The sequence below is a fragment of the Kogia breviceps genome, chromosome 5 (genome assembly GCF_026419965.1).
Source record: "Kogia breviceps isolate mKogBre1 chromosome 5, mKogBre1 haplotype 1, whole genome shotgun sequence".
In the NCBI taxonomy this organism is placed as follows: Eukaryota; Metazoa; Chordata; class Mammalia; order Artiodactyla; family Physeteridae; genus Kogia; species Kogia breviceps.
In genome coordinates, this window is record NC_081314.1 from 99,877,633 (window position 1) to 99,891,219 (window position 13,587).

At 36.5% G+C, this 13,587-nt stretch overlaps 1 long non-coding RNA gene across 1 annotated transcript in view; it reads left to right on the top strand.

Annotated features, from left to right (window-relative positions):
• Window positions 1-1,948: 1,948 nt before the first annotated feature.
• LOC136794329 (uncharacterized) overlaps window positions 1,949-13,587 on the top strand; it is a 119,112-nt gene continuing 107,473 nt past the window's right edge. The window contains exon 1 of the long non-coding RNA XR_010840936.1: window positions 1,949-2,009. This is a non-coding gene — a long non-coding RNA (uncharacterized lncRNA). The remainder of the gene's footprint in view (window positions 2,010-13,587) is intronic.

Here is a 13,587-nt window from a genome sequence, read left to right on the forward strand (position 1 = left end):
ATCATCTGTGTATCCATTTAAAGTTAGCAATTCTTTCTTTTCAGTAATTCCACACACCCTTTAATATTCATCCTAGCTCTGGATTAATTTATAGAGGCATGAACCACCACATACTCTTCAGGGGAAAAAATGAGCTGAATAAATACAAAGACACCACTTTTATATAATTCAGGGTACCCCATTTTCCATGGGAAGCAGTATGTTCTACTGATGTTTTGATGTTTCTTCTAAAGTGTTTTCTTTCCTGTTTCCTCTGGAAAGTAAAATAATGAAAATTCAAAATCCTGAATACCTTTCTAGTTTTCATGTATCTTAGTTGCTTTTCCAAGGCCAGATAATATACATTTAAAAATAAAAACGACATTAGTAAAGAATTCTATACTTGCAATGAGAAAGATAAATATAGACCAATTAGGTTTGCTTTGTCATCTTCTCATTGATTTAAATATCCCAAGGGTAGCTTTATGAACCTTTAAACAGTATCATATTACTCTTGCTGTAATTGTAACCTGAATAATTTGACCACTAACCTATCTATCGAAATGTGTGTTTTTTTCAAAGCATATAACAGTTTTTATTGCACTGGATGCCCTTGTCTAATTGTGCCTATGCCAACTGTTATTGAATATTTAATAACATGCATTTTGTTCCAGTGCACTTCTTCTTTCCTTTTCTAAATGAATCGTCCTCAGGCACTAGAAACATAAAAGTGTCAGTGACATATTTTGTTTATAGCACATAAAATAAAACAGTGTTTGACATATATTTGGTTAATTTATTTTGCATTGATATGACACCAATTTGTTTTAAATGCAATATAAAATAGAATAAGCACCAAAAAATTCATGTAGAGTGAGATTATGCATATTAACAAAGTATCCTCTCCTTAATAAAAAGTTTCAACAAATTCATTTTTTATAAACAGCACGTCAGGCCTACTTGTCTAGGGGAACAGAGTGAGAAGATCTGGACTACACAGCTATAAACCTGCCTTGATCATCAGTTACAGGTAACCCTTGGGGGAAAGACTTGTCAGAAAAAGCAGGAAAAATTCTAATTGTTTCAGAAGAAGTAGTACCCTGATTTTTTAACTGCCTAGAGACAACTCTAGTGCTTACAAAATATTCTAAGTGTAGAACGCTTGAAAAGTCCTCTTGACTTTGATTTTAAGAGCATGTCTGTGACCCCACACAGCCAAAAATAAATAAATAAATTAATTAATTTAAAAAAAGAAGCCTGATATTTTTTCAGTGTAATATACCTTGTCTCCTGCACTGAAAAATATCAGGCTTCCTTTTTTAAAGTCAAGAGGACTTTTCAAGCCTCCCTCTAAAGATTTTTCTGTAACATTTCCTGCAAGGCATTCTACTGTCATTATTGTTTCAAACACTTATTCTGTTCCTTTCTCTCTTTCTTCTCCTTCTGGAATTCTCATTAGGCATGTGTTATGCCTTTTTCAGTTGTTCCACAGTTTTAGATCTTTTGTTTTTTTTCTTTAGTCCTTTTTCTCAGTGCTTCTCAGTTTCAGTGGTTTCTATTAAGATATCCTCAAGCTCAGAGAATCTTTCCGCAGCTGTCTCCAGTCTACCAATAATGTCAGGAAAGGCATTCTTCATTTCTCTTTTCTCTTAGAGTTTTTTTTTTTTTCACCTCTCTCTGAGTGAGCTTGTACCACTGAACTGTAAACTTCACACAGGGTTCTCAATTTTTGACCCTCTTCATTGGCCCCTGATGGCTAGAGTGGGCTCTATTTGGTTATGTCCTTTCTTCCCCATGGAAGGCTAGAGGGACCTGGAATTGGGTTTTTCCTTCCTCCAGGTCAATTAAGTTCTGATTAACCCCAGTAGGTTAGGCTCTAGGTAAATAATTTCACCTGAGGGCAGACATTTTAAAGACAAACAGGGTGCTCTGGCGTATTTCACAATGGCTCCTTTTCCTCTCCTCCTGCCAGAAGCACAAGAGGATTTTTCTCTGCTATTCACTCTGAGAACTTGGTCCACCTCGTGGAGGTAAGACACAAAAGTGTGGGGATACCCTGATGTGAAAAGCCACAGAGTCTTTTTTTCTTTCAGTCTTGCTTTTTCCCATTTTACAGATAATCTGAGACGCAGGTAAGTTTTGTATTGTATTTATTTTACCTCAAGGATGTCCTTTAATATGCATTCTAGTAAATGGTCTTGAATTCTGTTTTTGTTTGTCTTTGAAAGTTGTTATGTAGCTTTCCCTTTTGAAAAATATTTTCACTTGTTACAAAGTTCTTGGGTTGATGTTTTTCTTTCATAATTTGAAAGATGCTGGCCAGTTCTCTTTTGGCTTACATAAAAATTGAGTTGAGTGTTGGTTTGGTTGTAGCTGTACTTACCCTTACTGTTTATTTTGCTTCAGATTTTTTCAGGGTTACCTTGTGCATAGGGTGCAAGTTGGATTGTCAGAGGATTATTTTTTTCTCAATGCTCCTGTTCTCCTATTATGTTTAGACTTTCCTTGTGTGCTTCCACATCAGAATATCTCTTATCCCAGGGCCTGACTGCTGCATAAGTCAGCACAGAGTAGCCTGGTGGTAGGGGCAGGGAGGGCCTTCTCTGTTGTCCTGGTCCAATTTCAGGTTTAGATTGGCTTGGTTTCCTGGTTCTTGGGGATGGGCTTTCTCTAGGATCTTGCTCTGCTTTTTCTTGTTCAGGCTTGAACCACAAAGGGGGCCTTTTTGTAGTGTCTCACTCTGCTCAAAACAGTTCTTGTGGGCTTCCCTGGTGGCTGAGAGTCCGCCTGCCGATGCAGGGGACGCAGGTTCGTGCCCCGGTCCAGGAAGATCCCACATGCCGCGGAGCGGCTGGGCCCGTGAGCCATGGCTGCTGAGCCTGCGCGTCCGGAGCCTGTGCTGCGCAGCGGGAGAGGCCACAATAGTGAGAGGCCCGCATACTGCAAAACAAAAACAAAAACAGTTCTTGTTACCTTGTGGTGACATACATGGAAAACTCTGAGTGTAAAATCCCTGGTGTTTTAGGCTCTTGGGAGTTCTATATTCTCAGGTTATCCCACACCTGGTTTTTTAAGGATTTGTTAAAATTTTTAGCTGAAATCTTTTTACTGGCTTATATGTCAGACCAGGTTTCCTACTATGGTCTTCCCCAGATAAGGCAGAACCACTTGTATTTCCTTGAAGATGCCTGTCTTTCCTCAGATTTCAGCCTACTTGTTCCTCTGTGACCTCAACTACCTTATTAGCTAAGAACAAATTATAATTTTGTAGATTATTTGGCTTTTTCCTGTTGTCTGAGTGGAAGCAGTGCTCTTTCTACATTTCTATATCTTAATGGGAAGCGAGTCCTTTCTAGGGACGTTTTTGTTCAGCTGGAATCCATTAAAACTGGTGCCTGCTTCACATGAGAAAGTTTCTCACAATTGTCTTGGGCTCTTGAGATCATTACTTTCATTAGCAGTTGTATTGGCATCACCCTTTGAAAATTTAGGTCTTTAAAAGAGCAGAACACAATTTTTCTACAACCAAAATGTGTACGTGATGCCATTTTGTAATGCCTTTGGCATATCATTATTAAACTGAAGGCTTTAAGTTGCATTTTATTTTTTATTGGTAGAATGACACATTAAATGGATGTTCTTATGTATAAAAAGAATGTTCTTTCTGTATAAAAATCAGAAATTATAAAAATAGCTATTTTAACAGTCTCACAGTTGGAAAGCTGATTTTATTACCTGTTCATTTAAAGTTTGGAAATTTTATTTATCTTTAGAACATTTCTGAATGTGAGCACAGTACTTCCTTAGGCAATTAATTTAACACATCAGAATTCTTAATTCTAATGTATTGCATCATTTCCACTATATTTCATTTCATCACTCTGGTCATTATCACATTTAACTTGATCAGTGTCAAAACTATTTGAAAGTTCAGTTTATATAAAAGATACTAATGCACTCTTGACTTCTGATGAATAGAGTAATAGTCTAATGCACTCAGAAAAATGTTTTTTCCCAAAGTTATTATGAGTAATAGAAGTATTCTATATTTACCCAGTTGGGTCAAAACACTAGAAGCAGAGTGACACTTAAAAAATATAACAACCATATATAATGAATGTGTTATGGTCTCACATTATATTTTTATGTTGTCATTTTCAAGAATTGGATGAAGAAATGAGTAAAGTCAGTTTAACCATGTGATACTTGTGAACTAGGTGTTCATTAATTCGGTGTATATATTGAGTGGCTTTTATGACAGATGCTGTTGAAGGAACTGTGGAGTCAGCAGTAACTGAGAACAAGCTCTGCTTTACATATAGCTCTCCATTTATTCAACAAAAATTAAAAATACTTCACTTTTATATTAATTTTGCTGATGAGATATCCAGTGGTATAGCTTTGTCATATATAATTTTTAGCAACTGACTGCAGATTCAAATACTATATCATTTCTCTAGCATATATAATTATACTTCTTTGTATTTGAACAAACACAGGATTTGTTTTTACAGGATTGTATATTTATTTTCTTCTCTAAGGGTGTCAATAAAATTGAGGAACTAAAATAAAATATAAAATAATTGATTCAAATTTAAGCAAAGTCTTATGCAAAGTTTCATTTATTGATTTGCCCCTTTTGGTTTGACATATTTGTGTGGCTCTTCTTTGCACTCTTGTGCACATGAGACAATATTAGGTTTTTGACAGTCTCAGCAATATGACGAACAGGTCTCTTTAGCAGGTCTAGATTCAAGGTTACATTACATTGTGTTGGATTTTGGTTTTCCTGGGCTGTGCTGAAGGCAGATCTTAGTAGCTTTGTGAGAGTCAAGTTTTAAATTTTCCAGAGATTTGAGACCTGGGTGCCTAATAGTTGGTGGCTTAAAATCTGACACACTGAAGTATTTTGTTACTGTGTATACATTTTATTGTTGTGTTTTGGAGGCTCTTATTAATGGTGATGGAATCCCCAACACCATGCCCACATTAAAAGTCCCTAGAATGATTCATGGGACTTAAATCTTTAGGAGTAAAACTATATTTTGTCACACAGATGTAGTTAGGGTAAACAGCTGGATCAAGGAAAGAAGCATAAGTAGAGTGTGGAGGAATCTATCTGCAGTCTTCCTTATGCTCTCTCCTTCTTATTAAGTGTCACATGGAGCACTCTTTCCTAACAATGAAAATGCAGCAACATGCATGCTGTGTTTTTGCTGAGGGAAGCTGACTAGAGACTTATTTCCTAGATTTTTATTGGGAGCTGGTCACATAGGCACTTGCTGCCGAGCACATACCAATCTTCCAGACTCGCAGGAAAGTGGATGTAGTTTAAAGCACATAGATTGCTCAAATACTTCTGACATGATATATGACCCTTGTCATTTTGGGGAATGGTAGGAATACCCTCAAAATCCAAGTTCCCAGACACCAGCCAATGGCCAGACTTGAAAGTAGGCCTTCTAAGGACAGTAGTCTTGGGCCACCTATGTTAATTGTTTTCTGCAGAATTAACTTTGTTTCTAGTAGCCTAGTTGTAAAAAAAAAAAAAAAAGCTAGTAATAATCAAAGTTGTAACTATCGATGTACCTTAATTAGAATAATCAGGTTAGAATTATTAATCAGATCTTAGTTTTTTTTTTTTTTGCGGTATTCGGGCCTCTCACTGTTGTGGCCTCTCCCATTGCGGAGCACAGGCTCCGGATGCGCAGGCGCAGCGGCCATGGCTCACGAGCTTAGTTGCTCCGCGGCATGTGGGATCTTCCCGGACCGGGGCATGAACCCGTGTCTCCTGCATCGGCAGGCGGATTCTCAACCACTGCGCCACCAGGGAAGCCCTCAGATCTTAGTTTTTTAATAGATCTTTATTGGAGTAGAATTGCTTCACAATACTGTGTTAGTTTCTGTTGTACAACAAAGCGAACCAGCCATATGCATACACATGTCCCCATATTCCCTCCCTCTTGAACCTCCTGCCTATCCTCCCTATCCCACCTCTCTAGGGCATCACAAAGCACTGAGCCAGTCTCCCTATGCTAAGCTGCTGCTTCCCACCAGCCAACTATTTTACATTCAGTAGTATATATACGTCGATGCTACTCTCACTTTGCCCCAGCTTCGCCCTCCCACCCCAACTCCTCAAGTCCATTTTCTATGTCCACCTCTTTATTCCTGCCCTGCACCTAGGTTCATCAGTAACTTTTTTTTTTTTTAGATTCCATATATATGTGTTAGCATACAGTATTTGTTTTTCTCTTTCTGACTTACTTCATTCTGTATCACAGACTCTAAGTCAATACACCTCACTACAAATAACTCAATTTCATTTCTTTTTATGGCTGAGTAATATTCCATTGTATATATATGCCACATCTTCTTTATCCATTCATCTGTCAATGGACATTTAGGTTGCTTCCATGTCCTGGCTATTGTAAATAGAGCTGTAATGAACATTTTGGTACATGACTCTTTTTGAATTATGGTATTCTCAGAGTATATGTCCGGTAGTGGCATTGCTAGCTCATATTGTAGTTCTGTTTTTAGTTTTTAAGGAACCTCCATGTTGTTCTCCATAGTGGCTGTATCAATTTACATTTCCACCAACTGTGCAGGAGGATTCCCTTTTCACCACACCCTTTCCAGCATTTATTGTTTCTAGATTTTTTGATAATGGCCATTCTAACCAGCGTGGGGTGATACCTCATTGTAGTTTTGATTTGCAATTCTCTAATAATTAGTGATGTTGAGCATCTTTTCACGCGCCTCTTGGCCATCTGTATGTCTTCCTTGGTGAAATGTCTATTTAGGTCTTCTGCCCATTTTTAACTGGATTGTTTGTTTTTTTGATATTGAGCTCCATGAGCTGTTTGTATATTTTGGAGATTAATCCTTTGTCTATTGTTTCATTTGCAAATATTTTCTCTCATTCTGAGGGTTGTCTTTTTGGCTTGTTTATGGTTTCCTTTGCTGTGCAAAAGCTTTTGTGTTTAATTAAGGTCTCACTTGTTTATTTTTGTTTTTATTTCCATTACTCTAGGCAGTGGATCAAAAAAGATCTTGCTGAGATTTATGTCAGAGTGTTTTCCTATGTTTTCCTCTAAGAGTTTTATAGTGTCTGGTCTTATATTTAAGTCTTTAATCCATTTGGAGTTTATTTTTGTATATGAAATTAGAACACTACCTAACATCATTCTTTTACATGTAGCTGTTCAGTTTTCCCAGCACTACTTATTGAAGAGACTGTCTTTTCTCCATTGTATGTTCTTGCCTCCTTTGTAATAAATTAGGTGCCCATATGTGTGTGGGTTTATCTCTGGGCATTCTATCCTGTACCATTGATCTGTATTTCTGTTTTTGTTCCCATACCACACTGTCTTGATTATTATAGCTTTGTGATATAGTTTGAAGTCAGGGAGTCTGATTCCTCTGACTCCCAGATCTTATTAACCAGGTTATCTTTCCACTTTCTACTCCAGTTCTGGTGACTAGATCTCCCTGCTCCTTCACTGTGCTTGTCCCATTATTCATTTTATACATGTACTCCTTCAATAAACATTCACTGCTCTATATTCCATCAATATAATTCAAAACATACAACATACCACAAAATACCTTCTATAAAGGAACTTACACTTTTGTGTGGTGAGGATGTGCTTATTGGAATATAGGGATTTTCAACTTGTGCCTAATACTATGAAAAATATCTAAGGGGAAGAGACAGTGACAGAGTTGTATTTGAGTTAGTTTATATGTTGTTTTCAAGGAAGCCTTCTCTGGACATTTGAACAAAGAAGTGAAAGAAGTACATGAGCAAATTATACAGATATCTAGAGGAAGTTCCCTCCAAATATTCCATGTTCCAGAGGCAAAAACTGATGGAAGGAAAGCAAGGACGTCAACATGGCTGATGTAGAATAAACAAGGTAGAGAGTTAGCCAGCAGGTGACATCAGAGGCATAACAGGAAAATGGAAAACATTTTGTAGGGATTTGTAGTTCTTGTTAACATCTTTAAATTTTCCTCTGAATGATAAGAATCCTGAAGACTATTTGAAAAAAAAAAAAAGAGTGATATGATGTGCACATTTTAGAAGTCAGAGCAAATAATAGGTTTAAGATGAGAATGGAATATTAGAGAATATACAATGACAATATTAGGAGTATATTGCAATAATCAAGGAAAAGATGGTGTTGAGGATCATAATAGTAGCACTAAGTGGAAGTGGTAAGGAGATTTGGGTTGGGTATATTTTGACTTCAGAGCCAATAGGAAAAGAATAGAACAAAGAGAATCTTTTTAGATGATATTTTTAAGGTACTTTAAGGTTTATGGTTGAAGTAACTGGAAGAGAGATGTTGATATTAATTGAAATGAGGAAAACTGAGAAGAAGCATGCTTTGGAGTGATCAAGAATTTATATTTGGATATTTGGATAAATATTTGATGACCAAATGGAGATGTTGTATGAACAGTGCGATATAGGAGTGTAAAGATTGGTGGAGGTGAGGGCTTGGAGATCAATACTTGGGAGTCATCAAATTAAAGATGACATTTAAAGCTATGGGAATGGAAGACATCACAACATGTAGTTAGAAAAAGTTACAAGGACAAAGCCATGGGGCATTGTAATTGGTACAAGAGTGGAGGATGAGAACTCCCTGCAGCAGAGGCAGAAAGAAGCAGTCAGTAAAGAGAATGAAGAAAAACTGGTGTTGAGAATCAGTGTGAAGTAAGTCTTTCAAGAAGAGGTGATTAACATTGTCAAATGTTGCTGATTGTTTCTATTAGGTGAAGTTTGAGAATTAACCGACAGATTTAAGGTAGATGATTCTGATATACACAAGAGCAAATAATATACATTATATTAATGATATAAGTTAGTATGGATTCAAGAAAATAAGAATGTAAAGATGGACTATAAATACAGATAGTAGCTTCAGAAGATTTGTGGGGTCAGGAGGATTTTTTATAGGTACTGATACAGCATGTTGATTATGACAAACTGTTCAAGAGAGAAAAACCTGATAAATCAGAAAGTAAATGATATCATAAATAAGTGACATAGGATGGAATCCAGTGCATAATTATGCACTGAAGGGATTTATCTTGGACAGGAATACTGATTCACAGCAACAGCAGGAGAGAAGGTAGAGTATATGAGAATCACAGTAGGTGGGATGGTGAATGTGGTGTTGGCTGTTTCTGAACACTTCTATTTTGTCAGTGAAATGTTTACAAGGTGAACATCTGAAAATAAAGAATTCCCCGGGGGCAGGGTGGTGGAAGAGGTTTTGTTAATTTGAGGAGAAAGGAAGGTTGGGTGTCTGAATTGACTAAGGAAATACAATGGGATTGAAATTAAGGACAGATTCTGAGATCCGTGATCAGGAATTTAGAGTTAGTGAGTCAGATCAGGTCTTTCAAGAAGCAGATGCCAAACTGGGATTAAACATGTAAGATATTTATTGGGAAAAATGCCTGCAAAGAGTAAAGGGGAGGGTTAAGCATAGGTGAGGGGAGTCTTCAGGCTGAGATGCAGGTCGGACACTGTAAAATGAGAGGAAAGACAGGAAAACTAGATAAGGGAGCTTCAGACTGCAGTGCAGATCTGAGAATGTCTTGGCCAGGCCAATGTGAGGTCCCCAGCAAAGGTTGACTACGGCGAGGGTCCCGTGTTGGGCAGAAATAGCCTAGCTATAGTAGTCTCGTCATATCCAGTTATTGGCCAGGAGAAGCCTAAGGGAAGCCCAGCTTTGGTGTGAGCCTGAGAGACAGAGCCTGTGGCTGCTGCAGGCGGAGGCTCTCAGTCAGTATGTTCACTGCAGTAGGTTCTCCTGAAGGGAGGGCTGAGGTGCGTGTGCATGTCCATGGCTGACACATTGGATTTGGTTGTGTTTCCCTCCAGCCGTGGTGTATTTGATGTATTTGAGGAAGCAAGTAGAATGTTAAATTTAAGTAGATGTGATAATTTCCAGAGCAGTAATATGACGGAAAAGAGGGGTAAGCAAATTGAAGCATAACTAAGCAGTTGAAAAGAGGAAGCAGAATCTAAGCTGGTTATGGACATGAGTGCCTGAGGGAGCTATTCTACCCATGCAAACAAGAAGCTGAAGTGTCTTTAGTAAGGTTAACTTCCTTACTTCCTTAATTTTCATTGCAAATTTCAGAGTATGAAAGTATAAAAGACTTAATCTCGTATGTGTATGTATAGAGAGAAAATTTCAAAAGTTATCAATTTAAGTATATACATATTGTAAGAGGAGAGACAAGAATTTGTTACTTCCTGGGTAGGTTTCAATTCCCATGTGTTTCTTACGCTCTTAACTACACTGAGTTTGATTTTAATTTTCTATATCTGTCGTAGCATGGGCCTTAAATTCCAATGAATTACTTCATCATATGCTCAAATGAAGAGGAGAAAATGACTGCATTGAAGTGGTTATATTGGCAGGTGATAATGCAGTTCTACAAAATAGTGCTTTGCTATGAGAATATGAAGTACTTTCGGGAATTTAAGGTTTTCCAATGACTTTAGGTTTAAACCCCAGTGTAAGACCAGCTTTGAAACTATTGCCAAACCTGGATTCCTACTTAGTTTACCTCTCTTTGTCTATTTGGATCCTCTACTTTCTCAGTGAGTACTGTGGAGCTAGCAAGCCCTCACTTACCTGTGACTTTGCCCACCAGATGACAAGTTCTAACTGCAAGACTGGAATTTATTCCATTTGTCCTGGGTCCATTGCCTCAGTTCTTTTCTACTTCTATAAGCAGGTCTATTTTCACATCTAAACTTTCTTCAGTATATCTTGTCCTGGCTGTGTCAGATATATTCATAAGTAAATAATAATAGTTATAATTAGTACTGCTGTCATCAGTAAATGCCAGGAAGTAAGTCCTGTTCTGGGAGCTTTAGAAATACTCACATTCAATCCTCGTTAACAACACTATATTTTATTATTATTGTTATCCCTATTGACAGAGAAAAAATGAAGCACAGGTAATATAACTTGCCTAAATTTATGCAATAAATTGTGGAGCCACAGAGAAACCAAGCTGATTACAAATTTTTAATTACCATCTTATAACCTTAATGCTAGACACTAAATATATCAATTTATAAATGCCTCATGGCCCACATTTTCAATACAATCACAGATTTATCTCCTCTTGAAGTTCTCCATTTTAATACATAAAGAAACAGCACTGTCTACTTACAGAAAAAAATAATAATCGTATGTCTATGCAAGGACATCGTTAGGTAGTTGATTTCTTTCAGACCCTTAACACATGGCTTAGTGGTTACATTTATTGATGCTTCAGGGTAACTACTTTTGGTTATGACAACAATAATAACCCTTGAACAGAAGGGTATGTAATTTTTTTCCTTATAGTTTCAAGTCCTATTTTCTTTAGAATTATTGCTATATGGCTTGAGGCTTTTCAAAGAATAAAGCTGGTCTCCTAAATCAGAAACAGAAAGGACTCTTCCATGGGATGATATATGCTTCCAGATGTGTATGTGAAAATAAAGCAAAATCCTTGTTAAAGGTTGATTTTTAGCTATTTCTCTTTCTTGGCCTGAGTTGTGCTTTCTAAAACCCATTGGAAACTTAATTATTTAAAATTGCAATGGATGAAAAGCAAATTGAAACTTTAGTAAAGTCAATGATAGTTTTTTGCTTCTGAAGCAAATCAATTACCTGTCAGAGACATTGTCCTGTTTCTTTAACACTTTTCTATCCATCAGTTGTAGCAACTCTTTCTGAATGTCATGAGGAAACAGGTTACAGCATTTAAGTCAAGGATTTCATTTTAAGTAAAGTATTTTAGTTGGTAAAATTAGACAGTCTTTTCTTGCTTTGCCTCAGTCTTTGCAGCAACTGAGTTTGCTTTGTTCACAGAATTTTTTCCCACTGAATTCAGTGTTACATAAGAGTATTCATTTCAAAACTAAAGGTGTCACATTAATTTTTCTATTACATAGGAATTAATAAAACAACTTGAAAAATCAGGTTTGGAATAATTTAGGAATCAGTGTTTCAGGAAAACATAATAAAAACTTTAAACTTGATAAGTATATATATTGTAAGAGATATTTTCTATTTTTAAAATGTTTCTGATTTTGATATGAATAGTCTGGGTATGGAGAAATAAGTTTAAAGGAGAAACTAATGCTTTCATATCTGTATTCTATGTTCCTTACATATGATGCAACTGATTTTGAATTGAAAGACCAAGTGAAAACGAAGACAGAAGTAATTATTCACATAATATAGCAGTGTTCAAAACTAACGATACTAGTGGAAAGATAGTTTTACTTCCTATATGCAATAAATTACCTAATAGGTTCTCTTATAGTTCTCTTCTGTTTCTTCCTGTACATTTTAATAATATCTTAGTCAAAATTTGATAACTTTTTATTTATATAACTGCAATAGGCTTCTAGTTATTATACTTGCTGCCACCAAACCGTTGCTATTTTCAGACTGCTTCAAGGAGGATATTTTCAAAACCTCACTTTCACTTGGTTGTCCTCTTTAAAATTTCTTATCCCTTAGTTCCTACTCAGTCTCACTTGACCACCCTCTGCCCAGCGCTCTTCAGCGAGGCCAGCTTCTCTATTGATAACCATGAATGTTTGGATCAGTTTTGTTACTATTACTTATGCTGTTTCTCAGGTAAGCCAGATGCTGCCTTTCCTTTATGTCCAGACCTGAACGCATTTCCTCCATCAAGTCTCATCCAGTTGATTTTTCTGTTTGATGTTCTCTTCTCTGAGTACTGTATCATCTCAAACTGGACTCTGGCTGATATTGTTTTCTAGTGTCACACATCACAGGTTATTTCTGCAAGTAGGTTATTTATCTTAGAATATTACTATGTTCTCTACCACGACTTGTTGAACACTAAGAAAAAATAGGTATCTGAGTAATTATAAAACATTCTAATACATGGTCTACCAGAGTAATAAGATTTGTAAAAATGCAGTAGCATGAAGTATAAGACAATAAATGGTTAAATGTCTAACAAGGTGCTGACTTTTTTTGATGTACAGTTGGCTTACAATATTTGAGTTGTACAGCATAGTGATTCAATATTTTTACAGATTATACTCCATTAAAAGCCATTGTAAGGTAATGGCTATAATTTCCTATGCTATACAATATATTCTTGTTATTTTATACATAGTAGTTTGTATCTCTTAATCTCATATCCCTAACTAGCCCCTTCTCCTTTCCCTCTCCCTTCTGGTAATTACTAGTTTTCTATATCTGTGAGACTGTTTCTGTTTTGCTTATATATTCACTTATATTATTTCTTAGATCCCACATATAAGTGATACCATACAGTATTTGTCTTTCTCTGGTTTATTTCACTAAGCATAATATTCTCTAGGTCCATCCATGTTGCTGCAAATGACAGAATTTCATTATTCTTTATGGCTGAGTAATATTCCATTGTGTATACATACCACATCTTTATCCATTCATCTGTTGATGAGCACTTGGACTGCTCTCATATCTTGGTAAAAGTGCTGCTATGAACATTGGGGTGCATGTTTCTTTTTGAAATAGTGTCTTTGTTTTTTCCAGATATATACCCAGGAGT